The following is an 18194-nucleotide window of genomic DNA, read 5'->3' as shown; positions in this document are numbered from 1 at the left end:
TCGGCGGGCGAGAGGCGGGTCGGCGGCGCGCGCACCCGGGCGGGGTGGGGCTTGGGGGAGCCGACGTGCCGACGTTGGCGCCGCTGCGGGCGGGTGACGTGTAGGCGCGCGCCTGCCCTGCCCCCTCCCTCCTCGCCGGGGCTGAGCGTCTGTCCCGCGGTCGGGCAGTCCTCGCGGACCCTGCTGGGTCAGTGGGAGGGTGCCGGCCATCCCGGCGTGGGGTGCGGACGAGGACGTGGCGGGACAGCTTCCCGCTGGCATCCTCACCTCTGCCTTCCGCTCCCCAGCCGGCGTGGGAAGTAAAGATCAAACTGAAAGGGAGGAAGGCGCGGAGGCAGGAGCTTGCGGAGTGATGGGAAGCCCATGAACCAGGGCCAAAAGGTGAGGAGGTGGCACTGGGAGAAGGGGTGCAGTGGCCTGGGGAAGCCGGTGGCAGGCGGAGCCTCGAGGGCACGCGACGCAGTCGGGGTACCCCTCGGGCGATTCTCCTGCCCTGGAGGCAAGCCCAGACCTGTCATCCCTCTCGGGACCGAAGACTTGTCCGTGGTCTCCGATGGTCTCGTCCTACTCCTGAAATTTGTAGATGGGCCTGGGGATCAAAAATGAACCCGAGGCAGATGTTGCCAGGGTGTTAGGCCACAACGTGATGACCAGATGGGTGATTTTTTTTTTTTTTCCCTGTGCATGGGCTGTGTATTTTAATTAGGTTTTTTTTTTTTTTTTTTTTTGGTTACAAAGATGTGATAACTTTTTCGCTTTCTTCCGGTGGACTTTGGGAGTGAAATAAGCTTCCTTGTATTTTTTTACTTACACACTGAAAAGACTGGGTAGGGAGTGACCCATAGTGAATTGTGGGTGAATTTAGCAACCGAGGAGTCTAGAATGTTACTTTGAAGTAAGAGTGTTCTGTGTGCGAGTGTGCTACTGAGGTGTTGTGGATACCTGGGCATTTCTTTTAAATAGGCTTTTTGTGATACATTACTTTATCTGAATGCAGTGTGTTCATGTATTTTGCTATTCTCTGGTTTAAAAGAGGCTTCATTTTAGCAGTAACTAAAAGTTTGGTAAGTGGTATCACATGTGCAGTTCAAACTGGTAATCATATTTTTGTCTTTCTTGCCCTAAGTAAAATGAGCGTGAATAGGTGTTATCTGCCTCACCAGATTTCATATTTCATAGATGGAAATCATTTTTCTGATTTTCGAAGTGTTCTCAAAAGTCGAGAATTCAGTTTTTGATTCCTCCCTGTACTGTGCTCCTGTTCATGTATCTTTTATTTTGGTTGTAATAATATTCTTATTTATTTATTTTTGTCTTTTTGCCCTTTCTTGAGCAGCTCCCTTGGCATATGGAGGTTCCCAGGCTAGGGGTCTAATCGGAGCTGTAGCAGCCGGCTTATGCCAGAGCCACAGCAACACCAGATGTGAGCTGCGTCTGCAACCCACCCCACAGCTCACCGCAACACCAGGTCCTTAACCCACTGAGCAAAGTCAGGGATCAAACCCACAACCTCATGGTTCCTAGTTGAATTCGTTAACCACTGCGCTACGACGGGAACTCCTATAATAATATTCTTTTTTGTTTTGTTTTGTTTTTTGCCTTTTCTAGGGCCGCTCCGCGGCATATGGAGGTTCCCAGGCTAGGGGTCTAATCAGAGCTGTAGCCACCAGCCTACGCCAGAGCCACAGCAACTCGGGATCCGAGCCGCATCTGCAGCCTACACCACAGCTCACGGCAATGCCAGATCCTTAACCCACTGAGCAAGGCCAGGGATTGAACCTGAAACCTCATGGTTCCTAGTCGGATTCATTAACCACTGTAGCTCCACGGGAACTCCTATAATAATATTCTCGCGTTAAGAATGGCCCTTAGGGAGTTCCCATTGTGGCTCAGTGGTTAACGAATCCGACTAGGAACCATGAGGTTGAGGGTTCAATCCCTGGCCTTGCTCAGTGGGTTAAGGATCCCGCATTGCCATGAGCTGTGGTGTGGGTTGCAGACGCGGCTCCAATCCCACGTTGCTGTGGCTCTGGCTTAGGCCAGTGGCTACAGCTCCAATTAGACCCCTAGCCTGGGAACCTCCATATGCTGAGGGAGCGGCTCAAGAAAAGGGCAAAAAAAGGAAAAAAAAAAGATGGTCCTTAGAGATGCCAGTTAAGTGTAAGCTAAATATTTTAGTGAATTGTTATTTGAGTGAATTAAGTTTTCATTGCTTAACTTTGTGATCCCTGCTGAATAGATTTAGCTTTCAGTTGTCATTCATTTACTCATGTCTTCACATCTACTGGGCATTATGCTAGGCCTAGGGATTTGAGAGATGAGGATGTCTGTACTTACAGAACTTTTGATAGAGAATTCTAACTAGGGTTCCTCTTGGTGCCATGGATTGCTAGTTGACCTAAGCAGTCTTTTTGCAATAAGTTATTGTCAGTGTTTATATGTAAGTGATGTTGAAAGAGGAGCAGATCATTTTACTTACTTGAACACCATATCTTGATTTTGCCTTTGACCAAAAAGATACTTGTATTTTGCTAGTTAAGAGGAGTAAGTTTTCTTTTTGCGAAGTTGGCTTAATTAGCTTAATTATAAAGTTCACAGTTGGAAATCAGTTTCTGCCTGAAAAATAATACTTTGTTTCCAGTTTTACATTGGTCTGATTGATTTATTTTTTAATAACTTGTAATTCATAAGAGGTCTATGCCCAAAGCATATTCATCAGGAAAATGTATAAACTTGTTGATTGAAGTAAATGTGTTGCCCTATAGTACCTTCCATGGGGAGGTAGTTAGCATAAGCCCTTTCAGTACGGAATAGTGCCGATGTAGTATGGCACAGTTTTCAACTTTGAGCAGATATCTACCTGAAACTGAAATCTTAGTAAACACACATTTATGGAAAGAAAAAATGCATAATTACAAAGGAGGAGTGAGTAAGGTATCTAGTATGTATTTAGTAAGCATCCGAAGGCAAGCATTACGTGACTATAATCCTACATTGTTCTCTAAAGTTACCTGAAGTAGGGATTGGATCTTATTTCTTGTCTCTTTTGCCTGGTTTAGTACTAGAACACAGCTGACAGACCCATATAGATGTTCATTCATTCAGTATGTTCCATCTCATTTGAGTAGTATTTTGCTTGTAAATGGGCAAGCATGTATGTTTGAGTGAGTTTGTCTGCAGTTTGTCAGTGTCATTTTCCTGCTCTCCATTGACTATGATAATATCTTCTAGATTGTCCTAATTTATTTCTAAAACTATGTCCCTGTGATTCAGAGTTAATAAAATTAAATTCATGTTTGATTATTTTAATTTAATTAGATTATTCTGCTTGAAAAGAGCATTAAAAAGTCATTTTGTAATCCCTCATTTATAAGAAAATTGATACCTCAAAAAGTTACTGATTTTTTTACCATCAGACAAAAATTGGCATGTAAACTAATTTTATTTTTATTCTTCTTCCTGCTACATTCTGCCTCATCATTGTTATTTGAATAGAATCATTCTTGGGGAGCTTTATAAATTAAGGTAGATTCCCATTTTATCTTCCTGGTTTTGGAGTTTTGGGCTAGTTTTCCTCCACTTCCCTCTTCAAAGAAAATTCTTAGGAATTGCATTCATTATCAAAGATTTGAACCGACGTGGAAACTTAGGGTGGAATTTGTTAATTAATTAATTGAAAAATGTAATATGTAATAAATTTACAGGTTACAGTAAGCATTCTCAGGATATGTTTTAGTGAGATAATTGGCAAGAAATATTTATTTATTTATCTTTTTTAGGGCCGCACCTGCACCATATGGAGGTTCCCAGGCTGGGGGTCGAATCAAAGCTGTAGCTGCTGGTCTACACCACAGCCACAGCAGTGCCTGATTTGAGCCGCATCTGCGACCTACACCATAGCTTATGGCAATTCCATATCCTTAACCCACTGAGCAAGACCAGAAATCTGACCTGGGTCCTCATGGATGCTAGTCAGATTCCTTTCTGCTGAGCCATGACAGGGACTCTGAAATTTTTGTATTTGAAGAAGAGAGTTACATCTAGTTGTATAATGACTAAGCCAAAGATTGTCAAATTAATCATAATTTCTGGGGGTGGTGCTGTAAATGTAGTTTTCAATCCCATTCTTGGGTATCTATCCGGACAAAACTCTACTTAAAAGAGACACGTGCACCTGCATGTTCATTGCAGCACTATTCACAATAGCCAGGGCATGGAAACAACCCAAATGTCCATCGACAGATGATTGGATTCAGAAGATGTGGTATAGATGCACAATGGAATACTACTCAGCCATAAAAAAGAACAAAATAATGCCATTTGCAGCAACATGGATGGAACTAGAGAATCTCATCCTGAGTGAAATGAGCCAGAAAGACAAAGACAAATACCATATGATATCACTTATAACTGGAATCTAATATCCAGCACAGATGAACATCTCCTCAGAAAAGAAAATCATGGACTTGGGAGAAGAGACTTGTGGCTGCCTGATGGGAGGGGGAGGGAGTGGGAGGGATCGGGAGCTTGGGCTTATCAGACACAACTTAGAATAGATTTACAAGGAGATCCTGCTGAGTAGCATTGAGAACTGTGTCTAGATACTCATGTTGCAACAGAAGAAAGGGTGGGGGAAAAATGTAATTGTAATGTATACATGTAAGGATAACCTGACCCCCTTGCTGTACAGTGGGAAAATAAAAAAAATTATATAAAAAATATTTGGAACGGAAAAAAAATAAAAAGGAAAGAAACAAATATAAAAAGTAGAAAAAAAGAAAAAAATGTCTGTTTTCATGAGACTGCCCAGCGAGTCCAATATCACCAATTCATATTGTTGAAGAACTTTTACATTAAAGCATATGAATTCAGGAGCCTTTTAATTTTGGAGAATATCTATTCTGTTAAGCCAGAACTTTTTTGGGGGGGGGGCGCTTTTTGCCTTTTGTAGGGCCGCTCCCGCGGCATATGGAGGTCCCCAGGCTAGGGGTCAAATCAAGCTGTAGCCACCTGCCTACGCCTGAGCCACAGCAACAGGGGATCTGAGCCGCGTTTGCAACCTACACCACAGCTCATGACAATGCCATATCTTTAACTGAGCAAGGCCGGGGATAGAACCCTCAACCTCATGGTTCTAGTGGGATTCATTAACCGCTGAGCCACGGCGGGAACTCTAGTTAAGCCAGGACTTTGAAAAGAGGAATGTAGTTTATCTCAGAATTATGGAGTAGTTAGGGAAGCAGTTGCTAATGTTTTCCAGTGTTTTTCAAAGACTTGCTAGGTCATTTTCAAATTCAGTGACTAGCAAGTTACTCAGTTGTGTATAGCTAAGAAGCATGGCATATACATTTGATAAAGGAAAACTTGGAGTTCCCATTGTGGCTCAGTGGTTAACGAATCCGACTAAGAACCGTGAGGTTGCGGGTTCAATCCCTGGCCTTGCCCAGTGGGTTAAGATCTGGCATTGCCGTGAGCTGTGGTGTAGGTTGCAGACGCGGTTCAGATCCCGCGTTGCTATGGCTCTGGCGTAGCCTTAGCAGCTACAGCTCTGATTAGACCCCTAGCCTGGGAACCTCCATATGCTGCAGGTGTAGCCCTACAAAAGACAAAAAAAAAAAAAAAAAAAAAAAAAAGAAAACTTATATTCCATATTCCATTCCAAGTGAGGATATCCTTGTTTACTGATGAGGCTTCTACTTGCCTTTGTAGGAAAATTCTTGAAAGTGAATAAAATGCCCAACAGGCTAATCAGATGGAATGATATAAAAATACTAGGAGTTCCCTTGGTGGGCACAGCCAAAAAAAAAAAAGTGGAGCTCCCTTGTGGCTCAGCAGGGTTAAGGATCCAGTGTTGTCACTGCTGTGGCACAGGTTTAATCCCTGGCTCCAGAGCTTCCACATGCTGCAAGTGTGGGCAAAAATGTTAAATTCTACTCTTATTTATAAAAAGAAATAACTAAGTCTTCATCTTGATTTTAAAAACTTAATTATAAAGTTATACATAAATTATTTATAAGAAATTAATATGAGCACAGTACTCAGTTTGCAGAAATAATTTCAGTGCATCTTTCCCCAGTGTGCTGCTGTTCAAGAGTGCCTTTATAGACCATTTCCATCTACTTTCTCTGTAAAGGCTAGTATTCCTCCATCTTCTGCTATCTTGTCTTAGTCTTGCGGAAGTCAGTTGTGGTTCCTGCCTCCTTCCCGACCACAAATAAAAATAATCTAAGTCAAATAGATTTGATTGAATTACCTGGATTTCGCCACTTTTCTCTAAATCACTGCCATACTTCAATTCAGGAATCCACTGTCCCTTCTTTATCTCTTCTCTTGGATTACTGTAACAACCTCCTGGTTGGTATCATTCTGCTTCAGGTCTAATCTTCCTGTGGTCCATCCCCTTCACTGCAGTTATAGTAATCCTTATCAAACACAGCCCAAGTCAGAAACTCTTTGGGAAATTTTTTATTATCAGAACAATTTTTTTTAATTAAAAATTTTTTATATTACTCTGAATTTATTGCATTTATAGTTGTACAGTGATTATCACAACCCAATTTTATAGCATTTCCATCCCAAACCCCCAGCGCATCCCCCCACCCCCCAACTTGTCTCCTTTACTATTAGAACAGTTGCTGAATAACATGGCTTATAAAGCCATCCATGTCCTGGTTCCTATCTGTCCAGCTCATTTGTCACGTTACATAATTCTTGACGATGATGTTCCAGTCTCTTCAGTTCCTTGAATGTGAAATGTTCCACCCCTAAGCTGGAATATGTTGTCCTTTTTACCTGACTTATTCTTCATCCTTGAAGCCTCAAGTAAAAAAGCTGCTTTTCCTTCCAACCCCTTTTCTTGGTAGGCTAGTTGCACCTGTTTTGTGCTCCAATAACACTCATTACTGCCCTCCCTTCTTTTTCGCGTCACCTGCGGCATATGAAAGTTCCTGGGCCAGGGATTAAACCTGCACTACAGCAGCGACCCAAGCTGCTTCAGTGACAATGCTGGATTCTTAAGGCACTGTGCCACGAGAGAACTCTTTGCCCTCTTTTATAGCAGGCTTCTTTTGTATTGAGATGGCTTATTGGCTTGTTTTTCCCACCAGACTGTGAGCTTTACAAGGGCAAGTACCAGATTGATTTTGCTCACTATGGTCACCCAGTCTGGGGTCAAGCATGTAGGGGAAATGCTACTTAAGAAATACCAGTTCAATAAGTGAAAGTTATTCCTGCATTGTTCTACCATGATTTTCCTGCTGAGCCTTCTCTTACCCTAGGGTTTCTAACAACTACTAACTCCTCTTTTACCCTTGCTTTTGCTTTTCTGCTGTATTAAGTTGAGATTTGAAAAAGCTTACACAAATACTTAGAATTAAATTTTGTATATGTATATTCTTAGTTCTTTGAGAAGAACGGCATCAAGAATTGAGTAAATCACATTAGATTTTGATTTCTTTTGTGTTTGAGAAAATTTACTTGTTTGTAAAACCTGTTATGTCTTCTAATGATTTGAAATAAATCAAATCATTAATTTCTATGAAAAAATATTTTTTAGGTATTGAAATAAAGATGATAATCAGCTTAAAAAAATAAATGTGTAGGAATCCAGATCTGTACATACTGCCTTTTTTTGTGTGTGGAAGCTTTGGCCTCCCTTTATCCTTCCTGTCAGACCAGCCAGTCAACCAGCCATTATACAAATAGTTACTGAGAACATACTATGCCCCAGGCACTGTTTTAGGTGATGTAGATACTGCAGTGGACAAAACGAAGTTCCCACACTCCTGGGACTCTTATTCTATTGGAGGAACCTGACAATAGACACAGAAAATATGTGTCATGTTGTTAAGTGCCTTGAAGTAAAGTGGATCGGGTGGAAGAGAAGGATGAAGGGAAGGGTGTGGTTTTATACAGGGTGGTCAGGGAAGGTTTCTATGGTAGAGATGTTGGAGCAACGACTTGAAGGACGTGAAGGAGCTACCTATGTGGCATCTGGGAAGGAGGGATCTGTTTTGTGTAGGCCAGTGTGGCTGCCTACAAATGAGCATGGAGGAGAGTTATAGGGGATTGAATCAAAACGTAGGAGAAAACCAGGTGCCTTGAGGTTTTTGAAGTTAGCTCAGAGATATGGGGGAAACTTTTGGGGGGCATTGTGCAGAGGAGAGCCACAATGTTATTTGTTTTAGAAAAGAATCATTCTTGTTTATATGTGGAAACTACATTTTTAGGGAATAAAGGTGAAAATAAGGAGACTGGATAGGCCACGTCAATCAACTGGGAAGAGACGGCAATAATGAGGAGTGGTCAGGTCCTGGATGTATCTTGAAGGTAGAGTTGGGAGATGTTGTCGATGAATTGGATGGTAGAGCATAACTCCAAGTTTTTTTTGGCCTGAGCTGCAGTCAGAGTCGAGATGTGATGTATTAACGTGAGGTAGACTGCAGAACGAGGTTTGCAGTAAGAGATTAATTTTGACATTTTTAAGTTTGAGCTAGCTATTAGACATCTGAGTGGAGTTGTGGAAGAGGCAGTGGGTACCCAAATCTAGAGTATAGGTGAAATGTGCAGAATGGAGATAAGAATTTGGTGTTGGTTAGATTTTAAGTGATACTTAAAGCTTTGAAAGTGAATGGAAAGTGCCAGTAATGTAGGAGAAAAACCAATAGAGATTGTTGTCCTAGATGGCAAGTAAAACTACTGTCTAGAAGGGCTGGATCAATAACCCCTAAAGGAGATCAAATAAAGACTGGGAAGTAACAGTTTGGCAAGGTTGAGGTTATTTGTGACCTTCATAGCTCTTTTGGTGAAATAGTGGAGGTGAAGGCCTGATTCAGCTGGAGTTTTTGCTAGAGATAGGGATCAGACAAGTGAGGTGTTAATTGAAGACGGCTGTGGGATCAGCAGAGGTTTTTAAATATGGGAAATGCTATAGCATATTTTTAGGTTTTGGAAATCATCTTACTAGAGAAAAATATGTTACTAATAAGGAAAGAAGGGACAGTTCTACTCCAGCAACTTTATCACTATATCCCCACTTAATAAAATTTTCTTGAATGAATGAGTGATTAGATAAAAATATTTTTACCAGATGCGGTATTCTTTTTCTTTTCTTTTTTTTAAATCAGTGCTGAATAAGAAAGTGAGATAAAGAACACTTCAGTTAACACCTTTTTCAGAGCAGTTTGGGGGTTGATTAGGTTTCAGCCTTCCTTGGTTAGAGTAATTACCATCTTGAAGTTTACTTTTTCACTCTGGTGAATCAGGTGTTTCTCAAGTCTTTGCAGCTGCCTTTACAGATGGTCTGTTAAGGTGTGTCATCATTATGGACTGGTTTAATCTTTGCGTTCATTTTTTCCATTTTAACTTTTGAAAAGTTGATACCTATTTCAAAAATTTAGAGACCTCTTAATAGCTGTTACCCTTGACTTAAGAAGATACAGTGTTTAACAGAAGAGTGATGGAAGACAGATTTTTGAATATTCAGAGTAGGGTTGACAAGTAAAATACAGGATGCAGAGTTAAATTTGGATTTCAGGTGAACAACAAGTAATTTTTTTTTTTTTTTTTTTTTTTGGCCGTGCCTGTGGCATGTGGAAGTTCCTGGGCCAGGGATTGAACTTGCTGCAGTGACAACTTCAGATCCTTAAACAGCTGCGCCACAAGAGAACTCTAACAAGTAATTTTTTTTTAGCTTAAGTGTATGCCATTTAAGTATGTCCCAAATGTGCATGGGACATATTATACTAAAAAATTATTTGTTGTTTACTGGAAATTTCAGATTTAACACTGCATTCTGTAGTTTTAGTCTGCTAATCTGGCAACTGTAATTTAGAGAAAAGGATTGTATGATTGTATGATTTGTGTCTAAACACAAAGGTATCAAGTTTGGGTCTCTTGAAAATATAATCTTCATGGTATAGTCATACGTAACTCTGATGATCAAGAAGAGTGAGGCATCGTAAGAAACTGATGTTGCTGTGCCTGAATATTTTTAAAAATATCAGTTGAATATAGAGAAAGAGTATACAAACCAAGGACAAATAAAAGAAAATAGAATTTGTAAAACCTGTGATCCATCTCCTTGAAGAAACATTAAGGTTAGTAAAAACAATTTTTAAGCTACATTAACGGTGTGTTTCTTGGGGCAATTGCTAGGATGTTAAAAGAGAAAATAGGTTTATTTAACTATTTTATCTGCTGCTTTTATGCTAAGGAGAATGGAGAATGGACTCTGGATTGAAAATGGCAGAATAGATTGAGCTAAATGGAATTGTAGCACATTATGGGTGGTTAGTATTGAAAGAGCACCCAGATGTTCAAAGGTCAGTCGCTCAAAAGCCTGAGGATTTTCAGTAGTGTTTTCAGAACCTGCGATTTGACCTACATTCAGTTTGATTCTTTCATAACTCTTATCTCTCTTATTAACTTATGTGTTTATTTAAAACTTAATTAAAACTTAATTGTGGAACACTTCCAGAATAGAGGAAATTTCAGAAAATAATACAACAACCACTGATATACTTGACATGCAGATTTAACAAGTATTAATTTTTGTCTTACTTGCTTCAATTTTCTTTTAAAAATATTGATTTTTTTTCACTTTTGTCATTTTATTTAACTATTTTATCTGCTGCTTTTATGCTAAGGAGAATGGAGAATGGACTCTGGATTGAAAATGGCAGGATGGATTGAGCTAATTACCTTGAAGCTGGTGTAGATTGTTCTCGTGGATGTTTCTACATATTTCTATGTGACAGGATATAGACCAAGACCAAAGAAATGAGACTGATTAGCTTGGTGAAGAAAAAACTTAAAGTAGGGTGACAGGTTTCTCAACTATCTGGAAGTCACTCATGTGAAAAGAGTGCTTAAATTTTATAATTTACTATCATTAGGCAGTAGGGGTAGTTTTTTAAAAAGAGCTTTTAAGACTAGAAAGCAATATGTACTAGTTAGTGGCCCAGTTATTTTATGGTCTATACTTATATGGAAATTTAAAACATTAAAAAAATCATTGTTCAACTTATACAGATATATTTTTATTAAAAATCAACAAATATCATAGTTTTCCTGCTATCTTTATTGTAAAAATGGTTAACTAGGATTCTTCAGAGAAATGACTATATTACCATTTAAAAATTTGTTAAGGGCTCATGCTGTAATATTTAAGACATCAGGGAAGGTTAATTTTTAAAGTGTATTTCTCATGTCTGATGCTTTTTGAAGCATAGTGTTTCTTTCAGTCATTAAATTCTAAAAAGGTTGGAGGTGTCATTGACAAAACCTGATTTTCCTCTGAATTGTAATATATACATTTTGTTATATTTGTAAGAAAAATGGCTTAGAATTTAGAATATAAGAAAAGAATTGAGAAATATGGGCCTTTCAAATATCTTTCCGTTTAGGAAGCTGTGAGTAGCAGAGGATAGAGTCTGATAGGGAAGTGAGAGTTCAGCTCAGAACAAGGCACTGAAAAAACATTCTTCTGAACTATTTGTCAAGGTGCATTTCTGACTAATGGAAACAGAGAGTCCCCAGTTTTTGCAAGTAATTAAGTTTTTATTTATAAATACTGAAATGCACAATTCAGACAAGAATGTTAAGTAATGGTCATGGCAATACATTCTTTCAGAAAGAATAAGTAAAACATGTATTAATGTAATATAAAAGCATTTTAAAATTCTTTCTGTGTTTGTTCTAATTCATAATGCCCAATGAGTTAGTAATTTACCTGTTTTTATATTTCTTGTTTACCACATAATTTCATTTGAGCCCTGATTTTAGTGTCTAGATTTTCTGTACTTGAGAGAGATGGATAGAGATTTCATCTGCTCTTACCAGCTATGTGCCAACTCTTTTACATAGAGTTGATGTTGGGGTTATTTAAGAATTTCCTCTGCTATGCACAAAGCAATAAGTAAAGATCAAAGCTATCATCCCCTTTGACAAATACTTTTTTTGGATTTGGAGCATATAATCCTAGTTGTTTGGGTATAAAAACTTGCATCAGATTTCTGAAAGGTCACCAGTTGCATAGCTCATATTCAGATATGTAATGGTGCTTCCTGTAATTGTGATACAGAGGAACATGCACGTATACAAGGTCAGGAAAATCCTTCCTCTCCAAAACAGCTATGGCTGGCTCCAGAGCATCACTTGAGTTTTGGTTTGATGTATGAGGGTACTCTTGAGAGGAGGAAGTATTCACAGTTTCAATTCAGATTAATCTCTTCAAGGCTTGAATTCCTTGGGTCTGTCTTTCAGAGACTCATATATTAGGGTGTATTGAGAATTTTGCTTTTCTCAGACAATATGGGCCAGGACCTTTTCCATTAGAATTAAATGTGTGCTTCCTCCCATGTAGTGGGTCTGTTCCATGTGTTCTCTAGAGTAATGCATGTGATTCTTTGTTGCTTGTGGAGTGTTCTTTCTGACTGTTCCCCACAAGGATCAGCTCATAGCAACACCAACTAGTATCCATGAGCACGCAAGTTCCACCCCTGGCCTTGCTCAGTGAGTTAAGGATCCGGCATTGCTGTGAGCTGTGGTGTATGTAGGTCACAGACAGAGCTCCATTTTATTCTTAACAAGCCATCATAGATTTTGATTTATATAAAATGTGTATATGTATATACTTCATTATCTTGCCCTTTCTTTGTTCTCTGTGCTCCATGTGTTTCCCGACTTGATTGGAAACTATTAAGTGCAGTTGCTTCTTTCTTAAGAATGTGTTAGGCTCTAAAGTGACTTGTTGAGTGGAAATTATGAATAATTAAAATTTCCCTTGAAAATCCTTTAGGAGGACACCAGGTTGTCACAACATACTCTCAGTATATTGTGTACAGCCATGTTTCTCCCCCAAACTTGGAACATGTCACAATTTCTGAGGATGAAACAGGTGAAAAAGTTGGCTTGTGTTTAATGGCTATGTTATGTATCTTAAAATTTATTTATTTTGTCCATGCCCATGGAATGTAGAAATTACTGGGCCAGGGATCAAACCCTTACCACAGCAGCAACCCAGGCTGGCAGTGCTGAGTCCTTAACCCAGTGAGCCACATGGGAACTCCCATAAGGTTTTTTTGTTTGTTTTGTTTTTTGGCTATGCCTGTGGCATGTGGAAGTTCCCTGGCTGGGGATTGAACCTGAGCTACAGCAGTGACAACACTCAGTCCTAAACTACGAGGCCACATGTGAACTGTATATTTTTTTAGTTTTAAACATTGTAGTCATGCAAGATTTTCACAGTACAATATGCCTGTAAACAGACTAAGTGTGCACCGTATTCTCGTTGCTCATACCCATTCACTCTAGAGCATGTATTGAGTGTGTAAGGCAGGATCTCTAGTATTATTATGTCTGTCTCTATCTTATATTTGGACTGTTGTGTTTGAGTCACGTAATTGAATGCTTCTATGATATGACTCCAGTAAATTAATTGGTGGCAATAATGTACAATATAAGTAAGGAGTGCAAGTTCAGTGCAAATAAATACACAGTTTCTTTAGGATTTACCATAAAAAAATTGCCCTTTTTGAAATGGCATATTAGAGGATTATATACATATAATGTTTTACATATAATAAGGCTATTAATGCTGATGATGTTTTCTGAATTCTGGTCTTAACAGTATTAACTGTGTCACAACTCAAATTTTTTTTTTTTTTTTTCTTTTGGCTTTTTTTTAGGGCCGCACTGAGGCATATGGAGATTCCCAGGCTAGGGGTCCAATCAGAGCTATGTTTGCCAGCCTGAGCCACAGCCACAGCAATGCAGGATGTGGGCCACGTCTGTGACCTGCGGCACAGCTCATGACAACAGCAGATCCTTAACCCACTTAGCGAGGCCAGGGATCAAACCTGCAGCCTCATGGTTCCTAGTTGGATTCATTTCCGCTGGCCACAATGGGAATTCCTTAATTTTTTAGACAGGTGATTTAAAATATAAATATTTCAGCTTTTTATCTATTTTTATTTTTATTTTTTGTCTGAGCCATAAAGGAACTCCCAGCTTATTGTTTTTTTAAAGATAAGGTTTGTGGGGCATATAATTCTATTTTAAATATTGAAATCTTGAATTGTAATTTTTATTCCATTCACAACATACTCTATCTTTTCAGTCTTTTTCATCTCTTACCTAATTATACCACCCTCCTAATATTTACCTGGTATCCATGATCACAAACAAGTAATTGCTTGACTTTATACTCATTAGGAAGTATAGCTTATCTCTTCTGGAGCTTTTGTTATTTGTTTATACTTAAAAATACTGTAACTGTATTTTCCTAAAGTTGCTGTCAAGCAGTTGGACTCTTTTTAGAGTTGAGAAACATAGGTTTGGAATGAGAAGGAAAATCTTACAATTTTTAGTGTAGTGCAACAGAATAGTGTATACTAGAATTCTAGCTTACTGGTCATTGGTTAATACTGTTTCACAAAGGGGAATGTATTTTTGTCAGATTTTTTTCTTCCCTGTTTGAATGTTAAAAAAGGCAGTTAATTCCTTCAAGGCAGTCTCTTTTTTATCTGTACATACATCTAATCAGTACTAAAAATTCATTCAGATAACCATGGAGGGTACTTCTGGCCAACAGAAAAAAATTGACTTTTGCGGTTTTAATCTTTTAAGAATTATATTTGTTCTGAGGGTTTCTTTACGTATACATTTGTCATTTAGTAGGCTGTACTAAATGTGGAATAAAAATTACTATGGTAACAATTGCTTTGTAGGCCAGTTTATCTTGATGAGCATTCACTGTAGTCTTAAACATCAGAGATTTTAACCATGAGCATTATGACGTGTCTTTAAGACCTCCTAGTTGAGTGTCCTTTCCTTTCGTTTGGATCAGCACTCAATCATTGCATTATTTAGGCTCCACTGTCCTCCTACAGTCTCTGTGTTATAAAACCTTAACATATATCATACCAGCCTTTGCTTCTTTGCCGTATTGTTGCCATTCTAAATGTATGGTTTCCAGTATCAGATGAGCATTCATTTGCTACTTGAAAAATTCTTTTCTAACTTGTTAATCAGTTTCCTCTCATTATTGGTGATAAGGTCAAACTTTTGCCTCTGTCTTCAAAAATTCCATCTCATTTTTTGCATAGTCTTGGCAGATCTCAAAGAAAATAGGAGTCATTTTGGTAGAATTCCCTTTTTACCATGTTTTTTCTTTCTCCGTTCACCTTCTGCTTCCCAAATTACAGATGTATCTGCACTTCCACTCATCCATCCCTCCATGCTCATCCTTCTGTCCAAATCTTATCTTTAGACCCATTCTTTTTTTTTTTTTTTTTTTTTTTTGTCTTTTTGCCTTTTGTAGGGCCGCCCTGCAGCATATGGAGGTTCCTAGGCAAGGAGTCTAATCAGACCTGTAGCCACCGGTCTATGCGAGAGCCACAGCAAAGCCAGATCCGAGCTGCATCTGCAACTTACACCACAGCTCACGGCAACGTCATATCTTTAACCCAATGAGAAAGGCCAGGGATCGAACCCTCAACCTCATGGTTCCTAGTCGGATTCGTTAACCACTGTGCCACGACAGGAACTCCTTTAGGTTCATTCTTATCTCTCCTGTGTTCTCAGGGATCCTACTTGCTTAAGTCATAGTCTTTCTTCTGGTTATTCAACCTTTCTCTTTCTCTTGGCCCTTCTCTGATTATAGAATTATGTCACCTTGTTTCTGTATTTCCCAAAACTCTCAACCCGTATATTTCACTATTTTTTTTTTTGCCTTTTCTCTTTTTCTTCTCAGCCAAGTTCATTGAAAGAGTAGCTAATACCCATTTTATTTCCCCATTTTCTCCATTTCCATTTATCTTTCAACTCACTGAAATTTGCTTTCTCCCACCATTTTTTTGGAAACTATGTTTACTAAAGTCATCTGAGACTTGAGGGTGGTTGTGTACACTGGACTCTAGCATAGCATTTGAAAGTTTCTCTTTTCTCATGATACCACTTTCTTCATGACAGCTCTTTGCTGATCTCTTCCTTAGGACTCTGTCATTGGCTTTCTACTGTCTACCATGAAGAAATTTTTAGGAGTACATAGATGGATTTCGTGACATTCATGTAGCCTCTGAAACGAATTACAAAAATGTTTTTATGTGTGTATGTCTGTTTTCTTAGGGAGAGGGTCCCCAGGTTATATATAAATAATTTAATTTAAAGAGTTCATCTGTGCTTTTAACTACATTGAAGTGATAACACTAAATTCTGTATTTCCAGCCGAGATCTCTGAAAGGAAACCCCAAACTGTATATCCCACTTGGTGGCCCACCACCAAAACTTTCCAAAGCAGAATTAGTCTTCTTTCCTCTTCCAATATGTGCTCTATACCTACATACCCTACTGTTCTGCCTCTCCTGAACCAGAAATATGGGGGTCCCGCCCCTTTCTCCTTTATTGTCACTTCCTGTCCTTCAACTATATTCTCTCTCAAATATAAATATCTCTAAAATCCATCCATTTCTTCTTTTCCCTGCCTCAGTTGTATCCGGTATTTCTTGCCTGGTTATTGAAATAAATTAGCAACTGCTGTGCTTTTCTCTAGTTTGAACCTGCCTTTAATCTGTTCAGTACACTTAAATCGTAGTCATTTTTCTGTAGTGTGTTTTTTTTTTTTTTTTGTCTTTTTATGGCTGCTCATGTGGTATATGGAAGTTCCCTGGCTAGGGGTTGAACTGGAGCTGCATCTGAGACCTGTTCTGCACCTTGTGGCAACGCCGGATCCTTAATTCACTGAGTGAGGCCAGGGATTGAACCCACATTCTCACGGATACTATGTTGGGTTCTTAACCCATGGAGCTGCAATGGAGAGTCCAAATTTTTAAATCAGGATAAGAAGTCTTAAAATGAGACATATTATTGAGTCTCTGCTTACTTTTTTAATATTTCGTTAGTCTCCAAATGTCCTATTACATAGGGGTTTTTAAGCAATAATCTGTTATTTTGGTTTTCCTCTTAATATAAAGATGTATAATTAATATATGTATCTTAATATACCTTGTTATATCCTATACATATCTCTTAATACATATTATATATCTTATATATATCTTAATATATCTACATATATATAATCTTAATATATCTTAATATAAAGATATATTCCAAGGTAAAGAATTTTTATAAGCAATAATCTATTGTTTTGGTTTTCCTCTTAATATAAGGAAATATATAATATAAGGAAATATCTTAATATATCATAATATATCTTATATATATTTAATATATCTTTTATATATAAATAAATCTTAGTATAAAGATATATTCCAAGGTAAAGACTTTGGAAGAACTTTTTCTTCATTTTAAGGCTAACTCATTCAAGTCCTTTAAATCTCACCTTCCTTCTTAGCTACCTTCCTTCCTATCTTCTTATGTGTTTTTCTCTTGCCTTCCCACAGTTACCTGCATAGTTGTTACAACTGTTTTTCTTTCTTTTCAACTAGACTGTAAACTTGTAATTTAGGGCAACTGCAGTAATACTAAAAATGCTTTTCTTTTTTTAATCTCTAGAACCTTACATTGTTATCTGATATATAGTGGGTGATCTATAGATATTTGCTGATTAAATGAATAACCAAAGATTTAAAATTTGTTTTCTGAGTTTGACCATTATGCATTTGAAATACCCTTAAATATTGGTCATCTTTTTACTGGTACAAAATACAGTAAGTTTTGGAGAATAGAGTTCTGCAAACTCTGTCTATACCTAGTACCAAGCACAGTTCCTGTTAGACAGGAGATACTCAAATGTTTGTGAATGATTTATAGATGACTATGAGGAAATGAGCTGTTACATTTTACAGTGTTAGTCATTTAACTGGAGAAAGTAGATAAAACCAAATTAGAAAATCAGGTAATATGCTTGACTTCATTTTTTTGATAAGTATAGTTCATACTGATTATTTTGATGTGTACTCAGGGAGCTTTAAAATTTCTTTTTCTAGTATAGTGTATAACAGTGTACATGTTTTCTACTAGTGTAGTGTATAGCAGTATGACCTCATTCCCAGGCTCTACTGTTAGGTCTCAGAGTTTGGGTGTCAGAAGAACCTTGGTTTTTTAGGATTTTCTAGGTTTGTGAATTAGAATAGAAATCAATGAAGTCTTACTCCCTGCTTGTTTAAGAGAGGGACAGGGCATTCAGACTACTGTGAGGTATGTCAAAATGATGAAAGTCGTGTTTCCAA

The 18194-nt window shown here is 38.3% G+C and overlaps 1 protein-coding gene across 3 annotated transcripts in view; it reads left to right on the top strand.

Moving 5' to 3' along the window:
• ASCC3 (activating signal cointegrator 1 complex subunit 3) overlaps window positions 82–18194 on the top strand; it is a 325142-nt gene continuing 307029 nt past the window's right edge. Inside the window, exon 1 of one of the 3 annotated variants that reach the window (XM_021090356.1) lies at window positions 82–381. The gene's annotated coding sequence lies outside the window, so the exon portion shown is untranslated. The remainder of the gene's footprint in view (window positions 382–18194) is intronic. The other 2 variants (XM_021090366.1, XM_021090357.1) reach the window with 2 other exon arrangements.

The sequence above is a fragment of the Sus scrofa genome, chromosome 1 (genome assembly GCF_000003025.6).
Source record: "Sus scrofa isolate TJ Tabasco breed Duroc chromosome 1, Sscrofa11.1, whole genome shotgun sequence".
Lineage (NCBI taxonomy): Eukaryota > Metazoa > Chordata > Mammalia > Artiodactyla > Suidae > Sus > Sus scrofa.
The sequence above is the reverse complement of the archived record's forward strand: the minus strand, read 5'-3'. Positions and strand labels throughout refer to the sequence as shown.